Consider the following 21810-nt stretch of genomic DNA (forward strand, 5'->3'; position numbering starts at 1 on the left):
TTAGAATGGCATAGGAAATTAACCTGACAATTCTTTTTTTAGATCTTTATTATTATTATTTTTAATTCTGCTGCCAATAGGATTGTTACTGGGGCTTAGCGCCTGCACAAGGAACTCATCTCTCCTGGTGGCCATTTTTATCCTTTTTCTCTCCCTCCCTCTTTAATTTAATAGGACAGAGAGAAAAATGAGATAAGAGGGGAAGATAGAGAGTAAGAGAAAAAGAGAGACCTGCAGCAGAGTTTTCACCTCACCACTTGTGAAGCTTCCCCCTGCAGGTGGGGATCAGGGCCTTGAACCCAGACCCATATCCACGGTAATCTGTGTGCTCATGTGGGTGCACCACTGCCCAGCCCTTAACTTTGACGATTCTATGGGCTCTGCTATTCAGCCATAACTGTTCGTCGTCTGCAAAGAGGTTAATAATACCCCTCCCTCCCTCCCTCCCTCCCTCCCTCCCTTCCTCCCTCCCTTCCTTCCTACCTCCCTCCCTTCCTCCCTCCCTCCCTTCCTCCCTTCCTCCCGTCCCCTCCCCTCCCTCCCTTCCTTCTTTCTAGACCATACTGGTAGCTGCCATGAACCTCATTTAGTTATAATGGTAATGTCTTCTCCCTCGTACTGAATTCACTTGGTTAAAATTTTGTTAGATGCGTCTGACCCTTTGTGCATGATAGACATTATACCAGAAATACTTTTATTTATGAAATGGGCTAGAAAGTTTCCCTTCTCTTGTATTTTTTTTTTGAAATCTTAATAATAACTTCCTTCCATGAATGTTTGATTGGCTTCACCCATGAAATCTGGGCACGGAGTTTCCTGTGAAGAAGTATCTTACATTATAAATTCAGTTTTCTTAGATAGTGCTGTGCTATCTAGTCTTCCTCTGTCTGTTTCTCTCTTTCTTTCTTTTATTTTATTTATTTATTGCCCCCAGGGTTATCGCTGAGGCTCCACTACAAAGCCACTGCTCCTGGAGGCCATTTTTACTTTTGTTGCCCTTGTTGTTTATCATTTTTGTTGTGATTATTATTGTGGTAATTGCTGTCATTGTTGTTGGATAGGACAGAGAGAAATGGAGAGAGGAGGGGAAGACAGAGAGGGGGAGAGAAAGACAGACACCTGCAGACCTGCTTCACCGCCTGTGAAGTAACTCCCCTGCAGGTGGGGAGCTGGGGGCTCGAACCAGGATCCTTACACCGGTCCCTGCGCTTTGTGCCACCTGCGCTTAACCTGCTGCGCTACTGCCTGACCCCATCTCTCTCTCTATCTGAAAAAGTCAGCCAGGAGTGATGAAGAAAAATATTTCTTGGTATTACACGTGATGAAAAGTGGAATTATGTGTTTCCCCTGGAGGTATAGATCAGCCTGGGGGTTGAACCCGGGAGCTGGGAGCTTCAGGCATGAAGGTCTTTTGCAGAACCATTGTGCTGTCTGCCCAGCTCTGATACGATAACTAAATCTTCATGAAAAACCTGTGAAGGAGATGTTACCTTCCTCTGACGTAGGAGGGAGCCTATGGCTACAAGATGAATTGGGTCCTGTTAGGAGCCAACTCTCATTTCTGAAAGAGGCTGTGAGGCTTGGAGGTCCAGACAGCTAACCATCCCTTCCAGTTCTCCAGGGAGACACAGATCCTGCCTGTTCAGCCGTGCACTGTGACTGGCGGCCCCAGGACAGGACACCATGCAAAAGCGTTTGGCCTACAAATCCCAGGAAGGTGGGGTTGGTTCTGGTCTGCTTTCAGTGGAAGAGTGACTTCAGTTTTGAGTCTCGGGAGTTGGGTAAACATTTAAGTGTTGAACAGCTTCAAAACATGGGATTTCATGGCCACTTGTGACTTTATTATTTATTTATTTATTTATTTATTTTTATTTCTTTAAAGCTTTGAAAATTGAAATCATTCAGGCTTTTCCATGGGGCGGGGGGGGATTTTACTTTAAATGCAATGCTGCGATCAACCCAGAAGATGGCACTAAAACCATTGTCAAAAATTGTTTCACCAGAACAAGAAACAGAGATATAAAAACAATTTGTTGGGATAGAGAATAGGAAAGCTTTCAGGGAAGGGGTTGGGATGCGGAGTTCTGGTGGTGGAATTGTGTGGAGTTGTACCTCTCTTATCCTATGATTTAGTCAGTGTTTCCTTTTTATAAATAAATTTTTTTAATTGTCCTTTTTAAAAAATATTTATTTATTTCCTTTTGTTGCCCTTGTTGTTTTATTATTGTAGTTATTGTTGTTGTTGTCAGTGCTGGATAGCACAGAGAGCAATGGAGAGAGGAGGGGAAAACAGAGGAGAGAAAGACAGACACCTGCAGACCTGCTTCACCGCCTGTGAAGCGACTCCCCTGCAGGTGGGGGGCCGGGGGCTTGAACCGGGATCCTTCTGTCGGTCCTTGTGCTTTGTGACACCTGCGCTTAACCTGCCACAGTCCCACCCAACTCCCTGTCCTTTCTTTTTTTAAAGAAGTGTTTTTAAAAATCTTTATTTATTTATTGGATAGAGACAGCCAGAAATTGAGAGGGTAGGGGGTAACAGAGAGGGAGAGAGACAGAGAGACACCTGCAGCCTTGCGTCACCACTCGTGAAGGTTTCCCACTGCAGGTGGGGGCTGAGGGGCTCAAACCGAGGTCCTTACACACTTAAAACAAGTGCTCTCAATCAGGTGTGCCACCACCCAGCTCTGAAACAATCTGTCTTTCATTTTTCATTTTCCCCTATACCATGGTGAGTCTTTCTAAATTGCTAAGGCAGTACATCCTTCAATAAAAATAAAAATAAAATAAATAATGATAATAATAATAGTAATAATTACAATAGGAAATAGCTTTTGGAGCCCGGGATGGCACACCTGGTTGAGCGCACCTTTTTCTCTCCCTCTCTATCTCCCTATTCCCTCTTGATTTCTGGGTGTCTCTATTCAATAAACATAGATAATAAAAATTTAAAAAGAAACAGATTTATATATATAAAGCATAATATAGTATGTACAAGATTTTGTAATGTTACATAGTCTGGTAATACCTTAAATGCTAAATTAGGCAATGGTCTTTTTTATTTCCTTTAGAAAAAATAAGAAGCAGGGCCAGGCAGTGGCGCACCTGGTTAAGAGCACACACTACAGTGCACAAGGACCCAGGTTTGAGCCCCTGGTCCCCACCTGTAGGGAGAAAGCTTCAGGAGTGGTGAAGCAGGGCTGTGTCTCTCTGTATCTCTCTTTTTATCTCCTTCTCCCCTCTCACTTTCTCTCTGTCTTTTATCCAATATTAAATGTATATATATATATATATATATATATATAATTTAAAAAATTAAATAATAGAGAATAGAGAAAGGAGGAATGGCTTTTGGGTTAGAAGTGGCAAAGTGAAAGCAGCGTATGTAGAAAGGCGCTCTGGTAGGGCAGGATGCAGAAGGATATGGGAAGACAGGACAAATGTCTCTCACAAGGGTCTAGAACACAGCTGCTGGGAACTAGCCCTCGAGTGTGGCACCTGACACCACTGTTTAGGTGAAGAAATAATTTCAGACACAAAAAAATGAGGTAATAGGGGAGTCGGGTGGTAGTGCAGCGGGTTAAGCACACAAGGCACAAAGCGCATGGACGGGCGTAAGGATCCTAGTTCGAGCCCCCGGCTCCCCACCTGCAGGGGAGTCGCTTCCCAGGCGGTGAAGCAGGTCTGCAGGTGTCTGTCTTTCTCTCCCCCTCTCTGTCTTCCCCTCCCCTCTCTCCATTTCTCTCTGTCCTATCCAACAACAACGACATCAATAACAACAACAATAATAACTACAACAACAATAAAAACAAGGGCAACAAAAGGGGGAAAATGAGATAACTGAGCCACTGATGGTAGAGGAATGAGAGAGAGAAAAGAAAGGCAACTACGACTCTGGCATTTTACCCACTGGGCCCTTCTCAGGTTAGTAACTCTGGTGTTTTAGAAGAGCAGTGAGGGGAAGAAAACTTTGGGGGCCTGGGACATAAAGAAACTGTATGCACCTGGGGATGACCACACTGGAAAGCACTTATCCAACAACAGCAGCAACAATGAGAAGTGGAGTATAAAGATAAAGATAACAGCCGAAGGGTTGCAGAGAACAGCATTAAAAAAAGAAGAAGAAGGGAAAGAGTAGTTTGAAAGAAAGAAAATGTTTTCGCTTTCTCTGTTGTCACTGGGATTACACTGCTGGAGGCCAGGAATATGTATCTGTTCCCCTCACGGAGACGGAGGAAGTGAAAACAAACGACCCCACGGCGTTGAATCCAGGTGTGGCGGGAGCCCAGATCAAACTGGGCGGGCTGGGAGCCTGACAGAAGAGGCACTCTGCCCCTGTGGGCTTCTTCATTTTTATTTTTTGAACAACTTTCTCCCTCCCTTCACCCAGAACACTGCCACACTCTGGCTGATGGTGGGGCCGGGGACTGAGGCGGGGATGTCCTCTCCTTTGGGCGTGGAACCCTGTTTGCTGCTGATGCTGCCGTCCTCGTGCCGTCCCCTCTGGTCCTCAAAACCTTTTATTTTGATGACCAAGATCCATCAGTTTCAAGGATGTGGAATAGTTTTCCTTCCAGGGACCATTCAGATACTTAGAACATAATCATAAGCTATACAAAATTATCAATTTAAAAACAACAACAACAAAACGGGCTTCATGTTGCCATGAGAGAAGTCACTGCATTTACTGAACTTCAAGTTGCATCCGCAATTGCCTTGGCAGGGCTGTGAGAGCATATTCCCCAGCCCTGATTTTGATGCCAATTATTGTATTATTATTATTATTATTATTTAGCAATTAAGAAGCAGGCCCTCTGTGCTGACAACAAGTGGAACTATGACATAGGGAGAGGAGGAGTGGGTCTTCATGGCCACAGGGCAGATGAAACTGTTGGAGAGAGAAAGGCTGATGAAGGAACCATGTCTCTGGAGAAAGCTTGGCTCAAGAGGACAGCAGTGACAGAATGGAGTCAGTTCTCCAGGATGCTCACGTGCATCTGACGTCGAAGCAGCCTACTCACGGGGTGGATTCCCCTGACGTTGAAGGAGCCTACTCACGGGGTGGATTTCACCAGCGTGTGAGGACAGTGTTTGAAAAGAGCCCCGTGGATTCTGAGAAACACTTAGGCACAATCTCTGGAAGCAGAATGATTATTGCGAGAGGTGGAGCCTACGAAAACGTGTCCACGCTTGGCTGAGAAGCTTAGGCGTAAGCTCTGGAGAAGAGATGGTTGTTGGGATGGCCAGGATAAAGACGGCCAGGATGAGGGGTGATGTCATACAAGGAGACGCTGGACCATGTTTGTGTCTGCAGTGACAGAGACCCTGGAAATTATACTGAAGTTGTTTTCCTAGTCTTCCTGAAATGACGTCGAGATAATTTAATGAAACCCGCCTAGCTTCGTCTTCCTGGAGAATTCAGAATAGGATCTGAAAAGAACTGGAGATGTAACTGGAAAGTGAATGTTGCAGCATGTTTCAAATTATTTATTATTTACGTGGCGTCTGCTAAGCTGTTTGCTGTTGCTAATGCCTGAAGCTCAGGGGCCACGTGCATTAGTCATGCCAGTCAAGTCTGTTTCCAGCATCCAAAATCTTCAGACACTGTGGTAGTAACAGCTTGCCAGCCAGCCATTTCAGATTCTAGAAAGTTTTCAAGTCTACTGCTCTGTTGTGATGTATGACTAGATTTTCTTGTCAAGACTTCCAGAGCATTTTTTAAAAAATCCTTACTCTTTTTACTCCTTAAGGAGATGGAAGACCAGTTGGTCGCACTGTGTCGAGCTGCTACAATGCTTGAGGGTCCATCAATGCTTGAGCTTCATCACTGCGCCACCTCCCGGACCACAGAACTGCTAAGATGCAGAACGTGCTTCTTGCGACTTGAGCCTCGTTGTCCTGGTGTCATTTTTGTGTCCAGGAATTTGCAGAGGGTGCCGGCTGACCATGTGAGGGAAAAGGAAATAACTTTGCGGTGAGCTGCCGTCAACTGCAGTAAGCGTGCTGCTTTCATTAAACACCAGTAACAAGACGGCGTTCAGGCTCAGGGGCTGCAGAAAATGAATTCAAGATAGGAAGAGGTGCAGTGGGTTCTCTAGGAAGTTTTTATCTGTTCTTTATAGCATGGTTGAATAGTTTATTTACACATTTCTAGGTACCTGTGTCCCCCTTTCGTTTCTGGTGACCCTGCACCTTGTCTGTGAACAGTTTCATTGAACGACAGCTGAAATTACACCCTATTGCCAAGCCCCCCATGCTGCCGTGTTCAGCCGGCTGTGAATGCAGTGGTCTGATGGCTGTTGGGAGACGTGCGAGAGAGTTGGGTAACACCAATTTTCACATACGTTAGCAGGGGTGGATCGTATAATAATTATGCTCAGAGATTCTCATGCCTGAGGCTCTAAAGTCCCAGGTTCAATCCCCTGTACCACCATAAGCCAGAGCTGATCAGGACTGTGGTAATAGTAATATTAAAAAAAGAACTCAAACATAGAGACAGTGAAGAAATCAATCTTTTCTTTTTAATCATTTTAATGCGGAGCGAATGGTTTCAGTACAGATGTTAACACACGGGTAAAACGTTCTCGTCTCACCATGACAGGTGCTGTACAATGCTTCCACCCCCCCCCCCAACTTAGGCACTTTCCTCCATCCTGTACCAGGACCCCAAAACCCTCCCTCCACCCTGGCCCCCTTCCGCCGAGTCCTTTGCCTCGGTGAGATACAACAAACCCAGTCCAGGTGTGACTTTGTATTTCCCCTTTCTGTTCTTGTATCTCATCTTCTTCATTCTTCCCTTTTTTTTTTTTTTGGTTGGTCATGGTTTGAATAATGGGAGAGAAAGAGGGAATGAGAACAGAGCATTGTTCCAGCATCTGGTGCTGGTGATTGAACTCAGGACCTCGTTCAAGTTCTGAGCTTTACTGCTCTGCCGCTTCCCTGGACGCATATTCTGCTCATTCGGGGTCCGGGAGCAAGGTAGCTGGGTTCCAGGAAGACCATATATTCTTTACTTATATGTTTTTAATTCTCCATTGGGGGATTAATGATTTACAGTCGACAATAAATACAATAGTTTGTACATGCATCACATTTCTCAGTTTTCCGCATCACAATTCAACCCCCACTAGGTCCTCCGCCATCATGTTCCAGGGCCTGAACCTCCCCCCATCCACCCCGGAGTCCTTTACTTTGGTGCAGTCCACCAACTCCAGTCCAGGTTCTGCTTTGTGTTTTCCCTTAGGATCTTATTTCTTTTGCTTGTGAGTGAGATCATCCTATATTCATCCTTCTGTTTCTGACTTATCTCACTTAACACGATTCCTTCAAGCTCCATCCAAGATGGGCAGAAAACAGTGAAATCACTATTTTTAATAGCTGAGTAGTATTCCATTGTGTATATAGACCACAGTTTGCTCAGCCACTTATCTGTTGTTGGACACCTGGGTTGCTTCCAGGTTTTGGCTATTACAGATTGTGCTGCCAAGAACATATGTGTACACAAATCTTTTTGGATGGGTGTGTTGGGTTCCTTAGGATCTATCTCCAGGAGAGGAATTGCAGGATCATAGGGCAGGTCCATTTCTAGCCTTCTGAGAGTTCTCCAGACTGTTCTCCACAGAGGTTGGACCCATTGACATTCCCACCAGCAGTGCAGGAGGGTTCCTTTGTCGCCATATCCTCTGCAGCATTTGCGGCTGTTACCTTATAAAAAATAAAGACTTCATACAAGCTCTGAGTGGGGGGGTTCAAACAAACAAGGGGGTTATTAAATTCTGGGTTATTAGATACAGCAAAATAGGCAAAGGGGCAAAGATGGGCAAGTCATGATGGTGGGAGCCATGGGTCTTGAAGATGAATTACCAGCACGAGGTTAGACGTGCTCAGGTCCTTGGGGAAGCAGCATGGTATCCTGGGAGACGGAGAGCAGCAGGGCCAGCAGGAGCAGAGCTCAGGCACCAGGAGCAGGAGCAGAGCGTGGTCTCCCGCAGACGCTCCCTTAGATCATTTCCTGCACGCCACAGTCCCCAGTGGGTCTGCAGAGTCAGTTGCACGCACCAATTACAGTTATGTCCCAACACCTGCAGTGTACCACAGTTATCCACAAAGGGAGAAGAAGTTTGCTTGCTGTTTTTGCTTCTTTGTTTAATCTCTTTTCTCGCATTGGATTATAGAAATACTTTATGGAGACAATTTATGGACATGATTCTACTGAGCTGGCAAGTTCTACAACCTGGTCTACGGAATGTGTCTAGAAATCCAGTCAGGTCAGAGCTTAGATTCAACCTTCTCTTCCTGACAGTTGGGATCTGGGATCACACTTCCTGACAAAGAGTCAAAGCTGATGGTCAAGTGGGAGCTTCATGAGCCAAGGTCAAGAATAGTGATGGAGAAATATAGTCCCAATGGAACCCTTGTTTTTCACAGCTTGAGAGCTTCATTTTCTTATACACTTCTCCTCACTCTGAAGGGGTTGCATCTCTCCTGGCCTTTTGTATCCTCACTCCTCTTTCTCCAGTGTTTGCTCCCCTCTTCAGCACAGATATGTGGATTAGTGTTACCGTCGTAGACTAGTGAAGTTAGCGACTTCTCATAATCTCAAGGATATGCAAATTATGGAACCGTATTTTGTACCTCCATTATATGTAACATCCTTAACTGCAAGGAAATGAATTCCATATCAGGATTCTTCTTTTTTATTATTTTATTAGTAACTTAATAATGATTGACAAGATTGTGTTATAAGAGGAATACAACCCCACACAATTCTCACTACCAGAGTCCCATGTCCCCTCCCCTCCACTGAAAGGTTCCCTATTCTTTATCCCTCTAGTGGCATGGAACAAAGATCCTAGGATTCTTTTTTTTATTATTATTATTATCTAATTTGTGTAACTATAGCCATTGACTTTTACCAGAAAAAAGAATGTCTAAAGCTTGTTTTGTTATGGACAACATGTCTCATTGGGTGGGCTGGAAAACAGATCTTATTTATTACAATTATAAAAACACACATAAACTGGTGAGTTTGGATGACATAAACCCAACAGAGATGGAAAGTACATTAGTTCAAGGAGAAGAAAATAAAGTAGAAGGAGTTTATGCAGTTATAATTTTCACAATGAGTTGCTTTCTTTCTGGAGAAAAAATTGCTTTCAATTATGTATTTTTTTCCTCTTGTCAAAATATTCTTGTGCTTGTTGAAAGTTTTAACAAAAGATTTGCCTTCCTTAAATTACAAGCCAACTTCCAACCAGTGGAATTTATTGGCTGTAATAATCTCTCGGCAACGTCTTTAGAAACTCCTCTCTGTGAGGGTAGATTTGGATGCACAAGGTTGATTCAACTCCAGATGTCAGCAGTTGTACTAGAGTTGCATTCCTACTAGTGTTTGTCACCGCAAATACAACCCAGCTGGTGATTGGTGGCCGAGGCATTGGCTTTGCCACAAGGGAACCAGGAAGCCATGCTCCATGGTGAGGACAAGGATTAGACTAACTGTGCCACATTCCCATTCAGCTGCATCTTGCAGTACGGTGACCAGTCCTGCCTCTCATGGCACCCTTGCAGTGGAACTAGAACGTTTCAGCTGTTAACCGCATTGCTTGATGTAGTGATGTAGGCTTTGGGTCAGTGCTCTGAGTTTTGGTCAACACTGTTGAAATAAATAACTTTGGGAGAAGAGTGACTGTCAGCTGCTCATGACCTAGTCGGTCTGGTAGTTCATTTAGAAAAACTATAAAGAGCACAGTATATGGATTTTAGACACAGACGAGCTTTATCTCTGTCCTCAGGGTTATTAACTTTGTGTAACAGAGGTTTTCTTTTGTTTCATTTTTGGGAACTTCTCTGCAAAATGGGAGCAACACCATTAACCTCAAAGAACTGCTGTGGAGATGAAATGAGCAAGTATATGGCACTACCAGGCTTAGCACCTGAGCCTTAGAAGGTGTTCAATCTCCTTCCATATGATCCAGTAATTCCTCTCCTGGGGTTATACCCCAAGGACTCCATAGCACCCAACCAAAAAGAGGTGTGTACTCCTATACAGCACAATTCATAATAGCTAAAAACTGGAAGCAACCCAGGTGCCCAACAACAGATGAGTGGCTGAGAAAGCTGTGGTATATATACACAATGGAATACTATGCAGCTATCAAGAACAATGAACCCACCTTCTCTGAGCCATCTTAGACAGAGCTAGAAGGAATTATGTTAAGTGAACTAAGTCAGAAAGATAAAGATGAGTATGGGATGATCCCACTCATCAACAGAAGTTGACTAAGAAGATCTGAAAGGGAAACTAAAAGCAGGACCTGACCAAATTGTAAGTTAGGGCACCAAAGTAAAAACCCTGTGGTGAGGGGTAGACATGCAGCTTCCTGGGACAGTGGGAGTGGGTGGGAGGGATGGGTCACAGTCTTTTGGTGGTGGGAATGGTGTTTATGTACACTCCTAGTATAATGTAGTCATATAAATCACTAGTTAATTAATACGAGAGGGGGAAAATTAATTGTATGTCTCGAAGTTTTTCAAAACACAAACTGAATCTTTTAAATATATAGGCTGTGTATTTGATATGCGGACTCTCTCAAAAGCCTAGACCAAGTAGATCAGAAGCATCCAATAGCACAGCTATATACAAGATACTGGATACTGTACAGCAAACCCTAACAAAAGGACTTTTCAAAGTTAACCAATTACCAAATAATGTGATGATAACATTAACTATCGATTGTCTTTTTGAACCCTAAGACAGCAGGAACCTCACATCTCCACTAGAGAGCCTCTACTTCCCCCAGTCCTGGAACCCTTGGATAGGGCCCACTTTCCCGCATGCCTCTCCCAATCCATATCAAATAATATTGCATCTGCCTATCACAACCTAACCAACACAACGATTGCCACCTCAACATGCTTCAGCTCAGACTGTGTCCAGAAACTTCACGTGTGGAATGACAACCCTTCAGCTTCATTACTCGGGTGAGACCTTTCCTTTCATAGTATACTCTAATTCCATCTCAGGTGGTTCACTTTCTAACAAAGTCCCAAAATCTAGATATAGACCAGTTTCTGTGAGAGAGCATATGTTTACACGTATCCGTAAACTACTGCAAAATATATACCTGAAAGCAGAAGTACACTAGAGTTTGCAGTGAGTACCCCCCTAACACTTCCTCTCCACTATTCCAAGCTTTGGGTCCATGATTGCTCAACAATTTGTTTGGCTTCGTATGTTAACTCTCTTTTCAGCCACCAGGTGCCAGATGCCATCAGGATGCTGGCCAGGCTTCCCTGGACTGAAGACCCCACCAATGTGTCCTGGAGCTCAGCTTCCCCAGAGACCCACCCTGCTAGGGAAAGAGAGAGGCAGACTGGGAGTATGGACCAAGCTGTCAACGTCCATGTTCAGCGGGGAAGCAATTACAGAAGCCAGACCTTCCACCTTCTGCAACCCACAATGACCCTGGGTCCATGCTCCCAGAGGGATAGAGAATGGGAAAGCTGTCAGGGGAGGGGGTGGGATATGGAGAATGGGTGGTGGGAACTGTGTGGAGTTGTACCCCTCCTACCCTATGGTTTTGTTAATTAATCCTTTCTTAAATAAAAAAGAAAAAAAATTAAAAAATCTTTAAAAAAAGGTGTCCAATCTGAATCCTCCCTCTTTCCTTCTCAACACAGTGAGAAGCATTCTCATCGCAGCATTGCTGTCCATTGCTGTCCATTAGCTGTCTTGTCAGCTTGGACTCACAGACCAGCTTACATACGAGTCAGCCCTGAAATCTCTGGGTGCTTTCCACTCTCAGTGCTAGGAACGTTTCATATCTGCCTTCCCACCTCCTTTGCGTCAGGGATGAAAGAACATACTTCTGGTCAGTAGAATATAAACAAATCTGTCTCCTGAGGGATTCCAGGCAAAGTGTGGCTTACTGATACACAGATGAGATCAACTGGAAATGCTCTCCGTTCTCCTGACCCTGAAGGCCAGAATCTGGATGGTTTCACTGTGGCCATCCAACACTAAGTATGTAGATGCCCTTAAAGCTCGGGCGGCAGAATGACGATCCCCTATCCCCTACGCGAGTCAAGAGATAGCGGTAGACTTAACTACATATGTCAAGTGGCTTCACCGGAAAGATGTCTTTAAGTAGATATGACTATAAGCATCTAATTGCTGGTGTGACGGTAACACTCCTTTACTATTATTATTTTATTTATTTTATTTTCTGCCCCAGTGTTATCACTGAGGCTGAGCGCTAGGAACCCACTGCTCCTGGCAGCCAGTTTTTCATTGTGTAGAACAGAGAGAAGTTGAGAGGGAAGAGGGAGATAGCAGGACACCAGCAGACCTGCTCATTGTTCGTGAGGAGACTTGCCTGCAGGTGGGGAGCCAGGGGCTTGAACCGGAATCCTTGCACTGGTCCTTGTGCTTCATTCTGTGTGCACTTAACCCAGTGCCCCACCGCTAGGCCCCCAGTAACACTCTTTTTCAATATTTATTTGTTCATTTATGCGTTTGTTTGCTAGGACTAAGAGAAATTGAGAGGAGGAGAGAAGGTAGGAGAGGGAGAGAGAGAGGGACTTGCAGCCCTCTGCAGATGTTAAGAAGCTGAACACTCTTGGACATGAAGAGTTAGAGCGGTCTCTAAGTGTGATCGCTTACATCTCCATAAGAGGGTGGCAGAGGCAGACTGGCATAAACACGCATGGAAGAAAACTGGGTGGCCGGGGATGCTGAGATTGGCTCAGGCGGCCATGGCCCGGAGACTCCAACAGCCTCCACGACTTGAAAGCGGGGAGGAGTGAAGCGGGTTCTTCTCAAAGGAAGCATGGTCCTGCGGCCCTGTGATCTCACCCAGTGCTATTGATTTTGGACTTGTGACCTCAAGAACTATGAGAGAATAAGGTCTTTCTGTGTTTTCTTAATATTTATTTATTTTATTTTTTTCCCCTTTTGTTGCCCTTGTTGTTTTATTGTTGTAGTTATTGTTGTTGTTATCGTTGTCTTCATTGCTGGATAGGACAGGGAGAAATGGAGAGAGGAGGGGAAGACAGAGATGGGGAGAGAAAGATAGACACCTGCAGACCTGCTTCACTACCCTGCAGGTGGGGAGCCAGGGGCTCGAACTGGGATCCTTAAGCCAGTCCTTGCATTTTGTGCCATGTGCGCTTAACCCGCTGTGCTACCGCCCGACTCCCAGGTCTTGCTGTGTTAAGCCACCAAATGTATATTAATTTGGCCTATCAGTAACTTGAGGTTAATAACTAGCCATAAAACATTTTTATGTTGGGGCTTGAGTAACAGTGATAAATCTTTGTGGCATGTCCTCCGTGGACCAGCAAACCCAATGAAGCCTGCTGTGTGGGTTACCTCGTCAGCCTTCAGCGAGCCTCCTCCTAACTCCATGTCCCTACACAGAGAGCAGCCACTCGGAAGAGAAGAGCCTGCCCTGACCCTATGGGAGACCCTTGAGCATGGGGCGTCGGGTTCTGGAACATTCTTGCTCCGGTGCTGAGGAATTAGCCGTAAGCTCGCTGGGTATGTTCCCAGTAAGGTTTGCAGAATACGTTTTTTGCTGAAGCAACTGTCCGGTGCCGGCACATGTGGGTGGAGGCACCTGGCACCCCCTTCCCAGGTAAACAGGTGAGAGCCTGCTTAGTACCAACTGCCGAGCTGAGACTAAGACTGAAACTGACTGACTCAGGCCCATGCTCCCTGAGGCTTGCGGGCCTGCTAGTCACCCACTTTGCTATGAAGTAAGACCAGTGACAACTGTAGTCACTCCAGCAAATTGCAGATTGGAGGGGGAGAGAGAGAGAAATTGAGGAGAGGGAGATGGAGAGAGACCTGCAGCACTGTTTCATCACTTGTGCGCTTACTGACATGCTACAGCAGCATCTGTAACACAGATGACGCTGGTTAATATTCCTGCACTTGTAGTGGAAGGGCGTTTGCACCAGGCACTCGAACATAATTATTACCACAATTCTCTTATTTTATTCAACTTAAATATATCATTCTCTCTTTTTAAATTCATTGTTATTACTATCAGACATCCTGAGATCTTACGCCTGCACAATTCCATAGCTCCTAGAAGACTCTTTGTTCTGCTCTCTTTCTTTATAGTCAGTGAGAAGCAGAGAGGGAAGGAGACAGACAGAGGAGACACCACAGTACTGTGCTACCATGTTCGAACCCCTCTGCTCATCCATCGCAGGAGTTCCCAGGTGGCAGCCTGGGGAAACCCCAGTTGTTTACCTGATGGAAGTCTGTGCTAATGCAAGGGAACGGCCCACCCCCATCACCAACAATTTCTTCTTAAGTGGTAACGCTGACAATGCGTTATGAAAATGAAGATGATTGAAATCGGGACCTTTAAGAAATATTAATTTAGAGCTCAACAGTTTCTCCTAAGCTGCTTACTTTTACAAATTTATGACAATTTTTTTCTCTAAGTTTTTGAATTGATTTTCAAAATTAAAAGATAATGAGAATTATCTTCTCCAAACTCCTTGTTTAAATGGAAAAATAATTTGCCATTGACCTAGTTAAAAATAGCTTCCAAATGTGAGTTGAGAAAACAAGTCTGGATCTGATTTGTGGGAAGTACACATACAAGCTTAAAAATCGTCTGTCTCCGGCGTTTCTTTTTCACCATAAAAATAAAACTCCTGGCACTTAAGAACGAATCACTGAAAGGTGGTTTTGATCTATACTATAAACCTAGGAGATAAGGTCAAATATTTCTTAAATTCTGTCTGTGGAATTTCTACGCTTATTGGTTCTGATGGAATCATCTCATTCTGTCTTCCAAAGTCCTGAGAAAACAGAGGTACTTGTAAAAATCGACTAAGCCAATGAGAGGTTGAATTCTTGAAGGCTACACTTGGCAGAGTCCCAGCCTCTGTCCCATATGAAGGATCTTGTGGTACTCACCCAGATATCAGAATGCAGCTACTCCGTAAGGGGAAGTCAGCAAGTCCTAAAGTAACCATAGTAGCCACCGTGACAGGTCTGCAGTGTCTCAGAGGAGGGAGATGCTTACGGGGTGTTGGGGCGCAGGCTGCTGTTTCTAGGTAGAGAGATACAGATTGAACAACAGTTGTGATAGTCCAGCTGACAATTGGTGGACAGAGGAAAGTGAGTGTCTCAAAGGAAGATGTGATACACTGTTATTTGACAAGACAGTTTTATACCTAAGTAGGCAAATGAGTGTCTCAGATAATCACATTTTCAAGAGCATTTTGAAAAAAATGTATATATATATGTATATATGTATATACTGTTTTGTATTCTCATCGTTTTTTGTTGAATGTTGAATTAATATTACTACAAGACATCTCAGTTTTCATTTTTAATTTTTTATTAGTGATTTACTAATGATCAATAAGATTGTGGGATAAGAGGAGAATAATTCCCCACAGTTGCCACCACCAGAGTTCTGTGCCCCATCCCCTCCATTAGAAGCTTTCTTATTCTTTATCCTTCTGGGAGCAGGGACCAAAATTCTTTATGGGGAGCAGAAGGTGGAAGGTCTGGCTTCTGGCTTCTGTCATTGCTTCTCCACTGGACATGGGTGTTGGCAGGTGGATCCATTCCCTCTGACTGTCTCTAACTTTCCTTAGTGGGGCAGGGCTCTGGGGAGGTGGGGTTCCAAGACACATTGGTGGGGTCATCTGCCAGGGAAGTCATGTTGGCATCATGGTAGCAACTGCAACTTGGTAGCAAAAAAAAAAAAGCACTAAGGTATAAAGCAGAACAAACTGTTTAGTAATGAGGAGCCTAGCGCTAAGACTATAGCAGGTGAGATTTGAGTCTTCATGTTGGAAGGAGCTAGGAAGTCTATTTTAGGAATATTCTAAGGGCCCATGACTTTATTATCTTTAGCCAGAGCCCAATAGCTAGCATGCAGGGGTGCCGAAAGTCTTGTCTGGGAAGGTGGTGTCACAGGTGGAAGTAGGACCAGAAAGCTGGATCAGGGCAGAGAATGACTCCCAAATATGGGAAAGCATGTAGATACAGCAAACTGTAAACTCCATTGATCTGACCTAGGACCCATGTCTATCCATACTTAGTACAGGGGCCTGTGTAACCCCTCATCCCGCCAAACTCACCGTCCATGGTCACAGCCAGGACATTCCAGGCTGCACTCATGTCAGGCCCCTTCTTTGTCAAGTGGCAGAGAGATGATGGAGAGAGACGCCGCCCCTGCCATTGTTGTTCTACATTGAGCACAAGGTCCAGTAGAGGCCCACAGGAGGGTCCGTGATGTTGTTCCTGATGGAGGTGATCAGTGACAGTGGAGAGAGGGCTCTGTTAGAGGTCTAGGCCCATCATGTCTATGTGGGAACCCCAGGACTCCCTGACCAGGCCCTGGATGATGGGGTGGCCTGGTCGTGACCCAAAGGGCCATCGCTGAAGTGTGCTGGTCTCTTGCCCTAGTCCAGCTTCTGTCATCCTTACTTTGTCTGACAGGGCCAGGCTTAGACTGATTGAGGGAAGTGAAACAGGAAGTAGGTGAGGAGGGTAGCTAGGTCTAAATAGAAACTATTTGATTCATATTTTATGGTGTCTTTTAGGTTTCTCTACCTGCTCGCTGCACTTGTTGAGTCACTGTAGAGTATTGGGCACTCTTAGCTTAAGGTTTCTATTTTCCCCTGATGTATGGACATGCGTGCACGTGTGCCCTATCTCATGGGCCCTGGCCTATATCTCGCCCTGTAACTCTGCCCGGAGGTGTAGCACCTGAAGTGGAATTCAGGAGTCCTGTGTGCTAGGAAAGGTCTCGTCTGAGAGTTGGAGCTGGAGGGTTGACATCCAGGCCTGGCATCTCTGGACACAGTCCAAGTGACACATGGCGAGGGGGTCTGGCTGAGCTCAGCAGGTGTGGGATCAAATGGTCGGGAACAGAGAAGCTTGCAGGAACAGGAGCAAAGCCCCAGAGGTTCCATACAAGACCTGACCGTGATGTATGCCATTTAATGCGATTTACAAATAACTAGATCTTCTTTTCTCCCTTTGTCTAAGATTTTGATCTGTACCCGTTTCCATAAAGATTTTGATTCATGAGCTGCAGTTTTTTAGAGGCAATCTATGATAATCTATGAGAATGAGCAATCAACACAGTTATACTGACTCGGCTATTTTCATCCGAAAGTGTTGTGGGTGGCTTGTTAAGAGAAATGGGACTGGTGGAAGAATTTGATGTTAAATTGGTGACTTGTGTTTGAAAATATTTTGTTTTCATCACTGAGCACCGTCTTCAGGGTGTGGTCCTGACTGAATTCCCCGAGACTATGTGCTGAGGGGTCAGGAGATTTACTCAGAGAGCAAAGTGACATTTCTCCAGCAAGACTATTAATGCTCTTAGGAGGTGCTCACAGAGCTCATCAAAGTCTTTGTACAGGTTCGAGAATGGTGGTAGTCGATAGCATTTTAGCTCAGCAAAGGTGTCTTTCAACATACTGGATCTCAGGCACTGAAACATTTTGACTGCTTCACAGTAACTCATGTTAGTGTACAGTTTTCTATATTTAGAACTTTGCTTGAGATTTTTTTTAACCTTTTCTTTGTTCTTTTGTTTTTATTTTTCCACCAAGGTTGTCGCGGAAGCTTGGTGTCTGAATGGTGACTCTTCTGTTCCTGGTGGCCATTGTATTATTACTATTATTACTATTATTATTATTATTATTATTATTATTATATTTCTTTATTTTTACTAGAGCTGAGCTCTAGCTTATGGTGGTGTGGGGAACTGAACCTGGGACCTTGGAGCCTCAAGCACGAGAGTCTCTTTGCAAAAACCATTATGCTATCTATCCCTATTGTATTATTTACTTATTTACTTTTTTTTTTTTGACAGAATGTGAGTTATGGAAAAAGGATGAGAGAGAGAGGGGGAGGGGGAGGGAGAGGGAGAGAGAAGGAGAGAAGGGAGAGGGAGAGAGAGGGAGAGAAGGAGAGATGGGAGAGGGAGAGGGAGGGAGAGGGAGAGGGAGGGAGAGGGAGAGGGAGGGAGAGGGAGAGGGAGGGAGAGGGAGAGGGAGAGGGAGGGAGAGTGAGAGGGAGAGAGAGGGAGAGGGAGGGAGAGGGAGAGGGAGAGGGAGGGAGAGGGAGAGGGAGAGGGAGAGGGAGAGGGGCAGGGAGAGGGAGAGGGAGAGGGAGAGGGAGAGGGAGAGGGAGAGGGAGGGAGAGGGAGAGGGAGGGAGAGGGAGAGGGAGAGGGAGAGGGAGGGAGAGTGAGAGGGAGGGAGAGGGAGAGGGAGGGAGAGGGAGGGAGAGGGAGAGGGAGGGAGAGGGAGAGGGAGGGAGAGGGAGGGAGAGGGAGAGGGAGAGGGAGAGGGAGAGGGAGAGGGAGAGGGAGAGGGAGAGGGAGAGGGAGAGGGAGAGAGGGAGAGGGAGAGGGAGAGAGGGAGAGGGAGAGGGAGAGGGAGAGGGAGAGGAGCTAGAAAGAAACTTGCAGCACTGAAGCTTCCCCCATAGGTGACAGGTGAGAACCGGAGTCCTGAACATGGTAATGTATGTTATCTACCATATGTGCCACCATCTGGCCCTACGTCACCTTTATTTTTGAAATGAAAGTGAGGGGGGAGGCCCAAGGATATGGAGTCAGGAATGATAGCATGAGTAATGCAACGCAGTCAGTTGGAGCTTGCTCTGGGCACTTAGTGTGACATCACTGGGCTAATTAAACTCACTGAACTTCAGCTTTGTCTGTCAGTGGAGAAAAGCTTAATTTTACCTCTAGTTCTGGCCATCAAATGCAAAGCAATTATATAATTCACAGTCAGAATGACTGGCACACAGAAATATGTGCTGTTTATTGAAGATCCACCAAAAACACGTAATTTATTTAAAGATATGCAACAACATAGCACAGCACAAACTAACTAGAGTTTTAACTCTTCACATGATGTAGAAGAATGGGGAGTCTCTACAGGAGGAAACGGGAGGAAGAGCCTAAATGGGGAAAGCTGGGATGTGGGGTCCGTAACTACCAGCAGATGAATGGCTACTTTTTGTGTTATGGTATTTTTTTATGTTACTCATTTTATTTTTCACTGAATACTCATGTTCTTTATAAGAATATTATCAAATGTAGTTTCACTTATGAGAAAATTAATTGGCAACCAAGAGTCTGAAAAAAAAAAAAAAGCCAAGTATCTCGTCTTCAAGAGCATCTGAGGATGGTTACTGTGTTTGAGGTCTGTTAGTTGAACTTGGCTCAGCTCAGCTATTCCAGCACCACCCACTGACTCAAAGGTTAGGATAGAAAGTTTAGGAAAAAACACCCTCAGTGTCATCAGCACTGGAATAAAGCCGTCTTCCCTGGGCAGACAGCCTCACCATTGTGTCCCAGAGCCTCCCCTCCCGAGAGCCCTGCCCCACTAGGGACAGACAGACACAGGCTGGGGGTGTGGATCCACCTGCCAACACCCATGTCCAGCGGAGAAGCAACGACAGAAGCCAGAACTCCCACCTTCTGCTCCCCATACAGAATTTGGGTCCATGGAGGAGGAGAAGTAATAGGGGGGAAAGACCAGAGGGCTCGGAACTCCAACTCCGTCAGGACCCAGAGAGAGAAGAGGAGAAAGAGAGGGACATGTGGATGTAGAAATAGGTGTAGGTGTGACTCATAAAAGAAGAGAAGACGGGACCACAGGGGGAAAAAGGGGGTAGGGAAATATATATAAACATAGACAGACAGTAGTAGAAATAATTTTAACCCCTTATCTGCAGCCTTGAGAGAACTGTTGTAGCTTCCAGTGGCGGGGACAGGGATCCAGAACTCTGGTGGTGAGAACGGTGTGGAGTTGTACCCTCGTTAATTCTGTAAATCAGTGTCAAATCTCTCAATCTTCTTTTCTCAAGAGTCTTGACTTCATCACATCTAAAAGTCCTTCTGTGATATTAGGCAATTCATAGTCTCTAAAAATTAAGACCAGATATGTTTTGCACTATTACATAGTTATAGATGCACATATATATATATACATATGCAAACACACATACATGTATATTTTATATATAATTTCTTGTCATCAAGGCTTCATCTCTCTTGGGCAACTTTTTTTTTAAGATAGAGCCAGAGAGAGAAAGACACCACAGTGACAATGCTTTCTTTCCCTCGGTGCCGTGTGGAGCTGGGCTTGAACCTGGGCTCTGCAGGTATCAGTGCAGGCACTCTCATGTCAGCTGCCTTGCCAGTCAGATTTTCATTTTCTTTGTGTTTCTAAATACTTTAAGTCTGATTTGATTTTCCTGACTAACGGTTGGATTCCACTGATTGGCGACGTCTGTTGCTGACTGATGCATGCTCATACTGCTGCTTCTCTCCCATGTCTTGTGTTTAATCATTAAGAACTTTGCAGGAGAACTGAAGAATGCCTAGCTCGAGGCAAAGGCCTTGGACTCCCTCCTTACAGCTCCTGCTCTCTGATGCAAGGTGTCTGGTGAAGGCCAAGAGTTAACGAGTGATCAGACCAACAGGCCCCGCAGTCAGTCTGAAGCCAGTGACGGAAACCAGTCTCTCGCAGACTGGAAAGTGGGAGGTGGACCTGAGGTTAAACAACAATTTTTTTCTGAACATTTTTATATAAAATTATTTAGTATTATTATTATTTTACCAGAGCGCATCTCAGCTCTGACTTATGGTACCTGAGATTCAACCTTGAACCTCTGAGCCCCGAGGCAGGAAAGCCTTTTGCATAACCACTGTGCTATCTCCCTCCTTCTTACCTTTTTTTCCTTTGTAACGGGAGCACTGCCTTCTCAGCTCCGGTTTGGGGTGGTGTGGGGGATTGAACCCAGGACTTTGGAGCCTCAGGCATGAGGGTCTCTTTGTATAAGCATCAGGTTACCTACCCCCCACCATTCTATTTTAAAAAATATTTTATTTGTTATTAATAGTGTGTTACTGTAAGATTACAATGCTGAGTTCACACTATACCCACCACCAAAGTTCCATTTCCCCACTTTCCCTCCTCCCAAAGAAAACCCCCAGAATTCTCACAATACACAGAAATATTTTGGGTGGTCTAAACGAGTCTGCGTGATGAAGGACACGGAGAACAGTGCCCAGGTGATGGGACAGTCACCGCCCTCAGGTGTGCACCCTCGGGGAAAGACTTTGATGCGATTCATGCTCTGGTCAATAAATACCAGGAAGAAAAATCTGTTTGACCTCACACTGCCAACAGTGAGGTAATTCACTCCGTTGAGCTCATGCATTACAGTGTGCAAAGACCCAGGTTCAAGTCCCCAGTCCCCACCTGCAGGGGGAAAGAACTTGCATCCAGGAAGCTTAAATGAACTGTCCAATTTGTTAAAAAAAATAATAAAATAAAATAAAACCAGCAATTATTTTAAACTTGACTTTTAAACATGCAAAATGACAGCTCAGCCAGTAGAGGGCAGCAACGTACCAGGTGCAAGTCGGTGAATCAAGCCCTGGCATCAGGATACCACCGGGTACTCCAAAGACAGTCTGGTTCTGTGGTATCTCTTTCCTCTAGCACTCTCTGTCTGTCTCTTTCTCTCTCTCTGTCTTTCTCTCTCTCCGTCTTTCTCTCTCCATCTCCCTCCCTTTCCCTCTCCCTCTGCCTCTCCCTCTCTCTCTCCATCTAAACTTTAAAAGATAAAGAGTCCTATTGGGCGTGGTAGTGTTGTGCATGTGAATATACATGACCATAATGACCCATTAAGAATAAATAAATAAGTAAATAAATAAGTAAATAAATAAAAGCGCCGGGGTGGCATGCTGGGTTACTCACGCAAACTAACAAGCCTGAGGACACAGGTTCCCCTGCCCCT

At 45.0% G+C, this 21810-nt stretch overlaps 1 long non-coding RNA gene across 1 annotated transcript; it reads right to left on the minus strand.

The window, feature by feature from the left end:
- Positions 1-673: 673 nt before the first annotated feature.
- On the minus strand, positions 674-15018 carry LOC132538673 (uncharacterized). Its single transcript, XR_009550026.1, has 2 exons — positions 14936-15018; positions 674-816 (listed from the first exon to the last, which is right to left on the minus strand). It is a non-coding gene; the product is annotated as an uncharacterized LOC132538673 (long non-coding RNA).
- Between the last annotated feature and the right edge of the window lie 6792 nt (positions 15019-21810).

This window comes from Erinaceus europaeus, chromosome 5, assembly GCF_950295315.1.
Source record: "Erinaceus europaeus chromosome 5, mEriEur2.1, whole genome shotgun sequence".
NCBI lineage: Eukaryota > Metazoa > Chordata > Mammalia > Eulipotyphla > Erinaceidae > Erinaceus > Erinaceus europaeus.